At 45.9% G+C, this 9,697-nt stretch overlaps 1 non-coding gene across 1 annotated transcript in view; it reads left to right on the top strand.

The window, feature by feature from the left end:
- Window positions 1-9,593: 9,593 nt before the first annotated feature.
- Window positions 9,594-9,697, top strand: part of LOC117131489 — a 107-nt gene continuing 3 nt past the window's right edge. The window contains exon 1 of the small nucleolar RNA XR_004454653.1: window positions 9,594-9,697. This exon is cut by the window's right edge and continues 3 nt beyond it. This is a non-coding gene — a small nucleolar RNA (small nucleolar RNA R71).

The raw sequence follows: 9,697 nt of genomic DNA, 5'->3' as shown, positions 1-9,697 counted from the left end.
GTTCTTCTTTTTCCCCTTCGGATCTGCGTCTTTCGAGGATGGTCTTGCCGGCTTATGTTTTTGCGATAAGACTTTAGTTTCTTCCTCGACTATGATGTAGTCCGTTGCTTTGTGGAGGGCGTCCTGGATCGTTCGCGGTTTGTCGAGAGTTATCCATTTTCTGAATTTCGACTTGTACCTGAGCGTCTTTCTCAGCGCATCGATGGCCACTTTGTCGCTTATCCCGCTGACCCTAGACATTATCAGCTTGAACCGACTGATAAATTCGCGGAGGGGTTCGTCTTCACTCTGGGAGAGACTCCAGAGGTCAACATCGGAGGTTTCCCTGTCTATGAATACAGAGTACTATTTGAGGAATTCTGATGCGAGCTGTCGAAAACTCCAGATGGTGTTGCGACGAAGGCGTGCGAACCATTCGAGCGCTGCTCCTTCGAGATTTTTGACGAACAGGCGGCGATAGCAGGCATCTTTTTCGCCGTTCTTCAGTATTGCTCTTCCCATCGCGATGTGGAAAGCCTGAAGGTGCGCTTTTGGATCGGCCGTACCATCGTACTTCGGTACTTTGATCTTTCACGGATCGGACACCCTCATGTCCGAAATGCGACGGGTAAAGGGGGTCTTTCGAGCTCCTTCCAGCAGTCGATCGATCTCGGGGGCAGCACTAGTAGCATGATGGATTTGAGACTTTACGGCTCTCACTTCTGCCGCAGTCTTAGTGATGTAGTCGCGAAGATCGCGGATATCCGATGTCTCGTCAGTGGATTTCCGAACCTGTCGGCGTTTACTGCGAGTGAGCTCGGTTTGCCTTTCGGCCAGCTCCTCTTGTTCGTTCCAATAGGCGACTTCTTCTTCTTCCGTCATTGGTTTTTCGAACGGGGAGCCTTCCCGAGCGGATCGGCTTCTGGTCCTTCTTGGATGTCTGTCGACATCCTCGTCGGTGTCGTTGGAGACATCGCTAGGATCCAGGTCAATGTGTTCGGCTTCGTTATCCTCCGAATCCTTTGCAGGGGGCGGAATATTTTCAGGGTTCCCCTTTTCGACGGGAGATTTCTCGCTAGGGTTTTGACCGGAAGGTCGTTCCCGCGCGAGTCCTGTTCTATCGAGTGGGGTGGCGAAGTCGAGCCTTTTCCCGCGGATTTTGGTGGTTCCGCAGGGACGGATAGCTTGGGTCCTTGCCGTTAAGGTTTCAACCTGTTTGGTCAACGTATTCACGAGCTTATCTTGTTCTTCCGACCTTTTCTCATAGGTGGCGAACATCTTTTTGAACTTCTCGAGCGTCACGGCGTTGGCTTGCGCGTTGGCCGCGGATACGTCCGCTACTGGAGTGTGGAGATCGGTGCCGCTGCCTCCATTAAGAGGAGTTTGCACGTTATCCGCGTCGTTGGTTGACATGTCAGATTGTGTGTGGCTTTTGCGGGTTAGATTGATCCGTAAGTCCCCCTCCTTCTAGCGCCAAACTGTGGGAACCGAAATTCACACTGTCGATTTCCGTTTAAATTAGGAAACTAGGAAAACCCTAATTTCCCAGAGGACCCGGATATCTGTTAATTACCACACGTCAAGCAATCAGAACACGAGAATAACAACGATAAAAATAAGAAATCGAAAAGAGAGCAAAGTAGATCTTATTCCGAATCTGCGTATGAGCGTTACAACAAGGTATAAGCCTGGGCTCGAGAGCTGTCGGCGAGATTCCTAGTTCTAGCAACCCTAAGACGGCTAAACCTAATTGAGTCGCAGCTCGAAATAACAAAAACGGAAAATTGCCTAAATTGCTCTAAGTGCTAAGTTTGCTCTGAAAAAGTTCTCCTCTCCCTTGCTCCTCGCCTAGGACTCCTTATATACTAGCTCCAAGGTCGGTTCACGCTTTTACTCTTCTGCCCTTAAGCCGTCATAGCATAAAAATGGAGATATGCCATTTTTCCCGATCTTCACAATTATCTTCAAAACTTCCGTATTTATCCGCGGAAACTTGACATTTATCCTTTCTTGTGGGCCAAGCGTAAACCATGCTGTGGTTTACGGGCATTTGGTTAGGAAAATCGTAGGATGGGCTTCGAATCGTGTTTTAGGTCCCTTTGGGCCGTCTTCCGACTCGACATGTTTACTACAAGTTTTCCGCGGTTTCTAATCCGCGAAGTTTGATCGATGAATTAGAATAGCGGGAAACATGGACTGAGCTTGCTATGGTCTTCGGGAGATAGCATTCGAAGGTTTGACGAGAATGCATGGACTGGTGTCGTATCGATGTTCGGAAAGGTTCAATCGCTACACAGCGACCGAACTTTGGCTCGAGCCCGGTCTCTACGTAGCGACAGAGTGAGACGAGTGCTCGGTCGCTACGTAGCGACCGAGCTTTGGCTTGAGCTCGGTCGCTACGTAGAGACCGAGGGGGACGATCGCTCGGTCGCTACGTAGCGACCGAGCGGGACGATCGCTCGGTCGCTGCGTAGCGACCGAGCTTGGCTCGGGTTTGGTTGCTACGTAGCGACCGGACGGCGTGTATACGTAGCGACCGAGCTTGGTTTGTTCGGTTTGAATCCCAAAGGATCATTCTTCGTAAAAACCTCATATAGGTTATTTTTACGAAAATTACATCTCTTCTTTTACTAACTCTTTCGGAAATACGATCTCCGAGGATTTTCGGGTGGTAATTCTGTCGTAACCGTTTTTGACCCCAACATATGCATGCAGCACACACTTTCCCCGGGGCCCTGCAGAAAATCGATTAACTATGCCCCGAGTCTCCGTTTAAGACCCGTTGGTCAAGCTTGAACCTGCAAACAAAACACACACACAAGAAACACACAGGAAACGCACCTTGGCTACTGGCTACAAAGACTATCCAGCACCCCTAGCTATCTCCCCAAAAATGGTAACTAAAAACTACCCGAAAACACTCTTTTTTCTCGGTTTCTCTCTCTAACTCACCACTCTCTCTCTAAGGTAAGCTCTCACGGTTTTGAATGAGAAAAATGAAAGGGAGGGGTCTGGTATTTATAGAAATGGAGGACTGAGGCTGGGCTGGACAAATGGCACACATGCATGAGGAAAAATGGTCACATGTCCCACTACGAAACTTCCGTGGCAAGTAACCTTGCTTCCAGAAGGCTTTTACCTTTCTCCCCAAGTTTTCCAGTTGCTTGGTCACCAAGTCTCATCTTCTAGAAGCTTCGTAACTTGGTCGCCAAGTCTTCTTCCAACCAATGAGAGTTTGCCACGCGTATCGCTCCGTCACTCCTTGCCACGCGTATCGCTCCGTCCCTCCTCTGAATCCAATCGGTGGTCGCCATGTCATCGCGTCTTCACTTTCTTTGCCATGTCAACAACTTTTAAACCTCTTCTTCAAATGAGAAAACTCATTCCTTGATTTACTTAGACAATTCTTCTCCTTCTTCGGTTTCAAAACGTCGATCTCCTCTTGCTCGGTTTTTATCGATTTTCTCGTACCGGCAGAAAACTGTCTTTCGACCATGACCGTTCCTCGTTTCGACCACGACTAAGGTCAAGGTCTTTGACTTTTCTTCTTATGAGCAGGGTCATTACAACGTTAGTACAAGATCCGCCATCAATGATCAAGCTACATACCTTGTGATCAACACTACATCTTGTGTGAAAGATGTTCTCCCGTTGGATGGTCTCTGGATCAAAGAGGGTGCTAAGAGCTCTCCGGGTCACTAGCAGCTCGCCTGTCTCCGGATAGTCGGTTACTTCCTCATCAGAGAGCACTGCTGCGGCCTCTGCCTCATCTTGGGATTCATACTCGCCATCCCCCTTTAGGACCATCACTCGTTTGTTTGGACAATCCCGGGCGTAGTGGCCCTTGCCTTGACACTTATAACAAATGATGTCACGAGTACGCAAAGTTTGGGCTTGAGTCTTACCCTGCTCCGGTTTGTATGCATTGGACGAGTCAGCCTGGTTTGTCTTGAATCAGCTCTCAATCTCAATCGCCTTGCCCTTGTCGCCTTGCTTTGAGCCCGGTTGAGTCCATGCAGGCTTGCTGCGGCTGGTGCTGGCCGTCTTGCGCTTGATGTGCTGCTCGGCTTGCGTAGCAAAGTGCAGTAGGTCGTTGAAGTCTTCATACTATTGTCTCTCCACCTTGCGGGCAATGCGGTCTTGCAGCCCTTCCAGGAATTGGAGTCTTTATGAATCAAGCCTTAATGGTTTTAGCCACCAAGTCCTGTTCAGACTCATCCGAAGTAAGCAATAGATCTTATTTTTATTTTATTTTTTATTTTTTTTAAGAAATGGATAGAACTGAAATATAAATCACTAACTAATCTAGGGTCGAAATTTAGAGAGAAAAAATGTGATAAATAATCTACACAAGGCGTTACCTTCCAGACCTGTCTGAAGAATTCGATCCCATGTATAACAAGCCCCAAGACAAGCGGTTATGTCAGATTTAGTGTTGGAAATCAGCTTTGGTTACTTCATACGGTCAAGGCAAGTGTGTAGTTGATAGGTTGATCTGCTTTAGCATCTATAGTGCTATCTGCAATCAGTAAATCTAAAATGGTGCTAAAGATTGGTTAGATATTCAAGTTTAAATCAATATAAGATCATAGTCCCATTTTCAATAGCTAAGCATAATTTATTAAAATTCGTTTTATATAAGAATAAAATAAATTATATCAGTAAATCTCCCCCAGACTTAAATTACACTATCCCAGTGTAACTCAGTCGGAGTTATGATGGAATAATTCATAAGTACGAAATGTAACAAGTAAGGAAGATACATCTGACCGGATTAGATATCGATCGATGTGAAAATGTTGCATCGATCGTCGTGTGTTTGTCTATGTCGAGCGATTTCGACGTCTCGTCGGCGGTCGATATTCAGGTCCTCCTACTTGGGTCTCCTATAGCTGAAAGAAATAAAACGAAAGTAAAAAATGCTAGCTAATAAAACCAAAATAAAATACCTAATAGTGGGTTGTCTCCCACTCAGCGCTTGGTTATAGTCATTTAGCTTTACTGTGGTAGTGATTGGCTATTTGGTGGATAAACAGCTGCTTGTTGGAAAACAAGCATCCACGTCATCTCTGCACATTTTGGACCAAGATGCAATGAAACTTCTTGTGGCCTCATCATTTCTTGTCCACTTGTCATCCATCTTCTTAAGTACATTGGAGATGTTATGTAGCCTATCTTGAACGTTGTCAATGCTGACCTGGTGCCAGCCAATGTTGTCATAGGCGTATGCTGAAAGTTCTATCAGTTCCTCGTGCATTGACTCTATCGTTTTGTGTATCAGCTACTCGCCGGCTGGTGTAGACTCGGCGTCGATCGATGCAATTAAGTGTTCGTCGGTCGATCTCGGCGACTTACCATCGACCGATTTCGCTCGCTTTCTGTCGATCGATGCTGATATCTGGTGTTGAGCTGCGAGTTGCCTCTGAATGGCTTTGACTTCTTTCTGTAGCCATTCTGCGTGGCTGTCTAGTCCACCGATTCTGTTGTCGAATGGAAAGTAGATATCATCGCAGCGTTTGTCAAGTCGTTCCTCCATGGTGTCTATAGCAGTGTAGATCTTGGATGTGATCTTGTCAACCTCTGCTGCTGTGTAGGGAAGTAACTCCACAGGATTCTTGCCATTGATCCATGGCCCTCGTAGCCTGTCGATCGAAAATGAGTTTGCCTGTAAAAAATTTTCATTAGTAATTTTATCAATATCCCTTTGGGCATGAAGTATTTGACTAGACAATTTGTTTAAATATAGCATGACTGGTGATACGAAGCGGTCATGCATGTCGTCGTAAGTATGCAGCCTATCATCCATGGCTGAAATCTTAGCGTCGAGCGATGTGATGGTACACACGTCGATCGATGTGGCTGGTTGTTGGTCCTTCTTGCGAATGGTGTCTAGATCTTGCTGTAGTACCTCGATTTTAGTGCTCAGCCAGTCCACGTTGTTGTTGAGAGGGTAGTACATGTCGTTTATCCTCGTGTTGATGTATGAGACTTCCCATTCAGCCTTGTGTTCTGCTGAACATTGAGGTTCTGCAGGGATCTGGGCTGTCGGAAGACTGACGTCGATCGATGGTGCATGTGGTGCGTCGATCGATGCTGAGGTCCTGGCTTCCTTCTCAAGTTGCTGTCGTAAACTCTCAATTTCTGTCCTCATTTCTACCATACTTCTGAAAAGCTCATTGTCGCCTCTATCCAAAGGTTGATGTGTATCTTCTACCAATGATTTGAGCTCCTCTCCCAGTTTTTCCTGAGCTCCACAAATACCAGTCACCATCTCGTTGATTTCATCTTTGGTGTAGAGTTCTGGTGCCAGTCTTGTGAGTGTGAAGGAAGTGGCTTGTTCTGGAAGACAGATGTGGCTCTCTTCAAAAAGAGATGCTCTTTCCAGTAATTTCCTGATGTCGTCCTTTGTGACAGGTATCATCTCACCAGCTACGCCTCGTGCGTGTCCACACTCATCTCTGTAGACTCCATACTCGTCCCTTCGTTCCCAAGTGAACTTTCTGGCTCCGTACATGTCAAAAGCGCGGTATCCAAATTCATAACGTCTGTCGATCGACGTCTGGTCATCCTTATCGGTCGACGTTGGTGTTATCCTGTCGATCGATGTCTGAGTTGTCCCGTCGATCGATGCTTGGCCTTTTGGTTGGCATGATAGATATGGATTGATTTCTGTTGCGGCGACTCCTACGTGTTTGTTTGGATTGGTTTGAATGACGTCTGGAGTGCCACGTTGCTGTGAGAATAGGTTGTCAGGTCCATTGGCCACTTGAAGGATATCTGCTATGTCCTCTCTGGACACTTGTAAGATCCTTCCATCTATTGCACGTGCGTTGCCATCAGGGTCCCTGAAAATACCAAATGCATCAGGTGTTAAAAACCGTAATCAATGTTTGCATTATCATTCAATTTAGAAATAGAAAGATTAGGTTTAAGAGTAGTATCGATCGATGTTGATACAGATGCATCGATCGAGGGCAGAATAATTTCTGCAGAACTTGTGTTCTTGAGATGATTGCTCTTCATGGATTTTCCTGTTGATGTAGACGGAAGAGTGTTCATCTTTTCTGCTTGTGTGTCTGCTCTGGTGTGTGGAGGTGGTTTCAGGGGTGCAAAACGTTTTAAATAGGTATCTATAAACCTAGTTGGAGAGGGAATATTCTCCTGCTCCTGGATTTTCGCTCCGGCGCAAATATCGATCGATGTTCCTATATGGGTGTCGATCGATGTGAGCGGTTGTTTTGCTGGACGAGGGTGGGTATCGACCGATGTGGAGTGCACTTCGTCGAACGATGTTGGAAACGTGTTGGTGAACTTATGTGTTTCAAATCTTTCATCCTGCAAAGACATTTCTATTGCACGTTCCTTCCAATAATCATCATCGTATTCCTCTGTATGTTCCTCGTTAGGTGATGTAATTACAGTGTCAACTGCAAAACTTTCATGGAAACCACTGTCTGCCCAACTGCCTATGGAATAATCATCACGTCCTCTCTTGCTTGGAGGTTGGAAGGCAAAGTGTGGATAACAATGATTAGGTAGAGTGAAATGGTCAACCGGCTGATCAACGTCGAGCGATGTTTTGTTGCGGTCATCGGTCACCGTTGACTCATTGGAATCGATCGATGGAAAATTGTGGGTGTCTATCGATTCCGAGTACTCTGTTTCGTACTCTGATTCGTACTCTGCTCCACAATGGCATGCGCCAATGAAGCCAAGTTCTTTCCCGTAATCCACAAAATTAATAATTTTTCTCTTAGGTCGGATAGGGTCGTAGTGGATGTTGGGGTCTATCAGCATCAGACACAATTTGTTTTTGTTCATGTCACAAACAGCTCCTACTGTAGCTAGGAAAGATCTTCCAAGCAGAAGTGAAGAGTTCTAGTTAAGTTTGATGTCCAAGACATGAAAATCTACCGGGACAAGGGCATTACCAATCTGTACCTCCAGATCTCTTATGATACCTCCTGATTGTTTTTCTGAAAGATCCACGAAGGTGAAGGATTCTGTTGAAGGTTCGATGGTCAAACCAAGATGGTCTGCCATGATCCTAGGGAGGATACTAACTGATGCTCCTGTGTCACACATTGAATGGGGAAATTCAACACCCTTGACTACGCATGGTATTGCAAACTTCCCAGGATCACTCTTCTTCGACAATGTGATCATGTGTCTCATCTTCTCTCTGACTTGATGAAACATTCTCCTAATGTCTTCCTCAGTTACCTTTGTTTCTCTGAAGAACATCCACAACCTGTGTGTGAAGTAAGCTTCATCAAAAGGTTTTTCGATTGGGATTCTGAGGATTCTTTTAGTGAAACCATCCATCTCCTTATCGTTAGCTTCCCTCTTAAGGTACTTAGGAATTTTCTCCTTTCTTTTCCTTAACCTTCTCCCTTCAGTTTCCTGATCTTCTTGAACTGGTTCTGGTGAACTATTTAAAGGGTTGGGTTTTGGTTCGGGTGGGCTATCTATTGGTTTAGGTGGTGTTTTGAGTGCGTTGATATAGTCATTATCGACTGAGGGTAACCGCACTCGGTATGTCAGAGGTGCCTGTCGATCGATGGGAGGTGTGTTGTGACGATCGACGTCGAACTCACTCTGTCGATCGATGGTTGGGTCAACCGATCGATCGATTTTATCATAGAAAGGGGAGGGTGGGTGAGGATGCTTAGCTGCGAATTCCTCATGAGTTAGAATTCGAACTGCATTGCATTCAGTCGATTTAGCGGACGACGTCGATCGATAACTGGAGTAATCCATCCATCGATTTTCGTCATGGTCTGTCGATTGATGCGAGTTCATCGACATCGGTCGACACCATTGGGATCCGCCGAGACTCATGGAGCTTTCGATTTCGAAGTCTCCTTCCTCAAGCTTTTCATGTCTCACCACTTGCCAGAAATCATCATCTATGATGGCATTTACGTGGTGTTTTCCTTTGTCAGCTCCTGCCTCTCTAGCGAATGCTTCTTGCCTCTTTATAGTTTTGCCAGTCTGAATCACTTGTGTTTCAAGTGTTCTCACCTGAGTCCCTAAGGTCTCGATTTTGGTGTTCAGATTGTTGTAGGCGGAGTCTATTTTACCGTTGAAATCCACGGTGATATGTTGTTGTCCCAACAGTACTCGATCAAGCATTTCTTCGATCTTGCTTTCATGAGTCTGGGGTGGTGGATTCTGGTAGTAGGAGTTCGAGTAGCTTTTGCTGTTGTTGTGAACTCTGGTTACTTCTTTGACCATTTCCAAAGAAGTTTCTGTTTCCGCCCTGGTTTCCAAATTTCTGGAATCCGATACCTCCGATGAAGTTCACATTTTCTTCTCCTTCCATATCTGCTACTTCTCCTTCAGCTAAACAGACTTGCTTCCTAAGAAGCTCGTGCACCACATCTAACTTAGCTCTTACTTCGTCCATATGTTCCTTCCCGATAGAAGCTACAGACTTCTTCCGTTCAGAGTCAGTGTTTTTGGTGTTGCTGCTGTTAGCAAGGTTTTCGATAAGTCTCACAGCTTCTAACGGATTCCGAGTAGTGAAGTTTCCTTCACTCGCCGTATCAAGAGCCATTTGATACTGTAAGGCGAGACCTCGAAAGAAAATGCTTAGCAGCTGCACTTCGTTAAATCCGTGGTGTGGACAGTCTCGCTGGAAGAACCTAAATCTAATCCACGCATCTTTGAAGGACTCTCCAGCCTCCTGCGAGAATGTGGATATTTTGTTTCGAAG

The sequence above is a fragment of the Brassica rapa genome, unplaced genomic scaffold, assembly GCF_000309985.2.
Source record: "Brassica rapa cultivar Chiifu-401-42 unplaced genomic scaffold, CAAS_Brap_v3.01 Scaffold0988, whole genome shotgun sequence".
Taxonomy (NCBI): Eukaryota; Viridiplantae; Streptophyta; class Magnoliopsida; order Brassicales; family Brassicaceae; genus Brassica; species Brassica rapa.
Note: the sequence above shows the minus strand (reverse complement) of the source record. Positions and strands in the feature narration are given on the sequence as shown.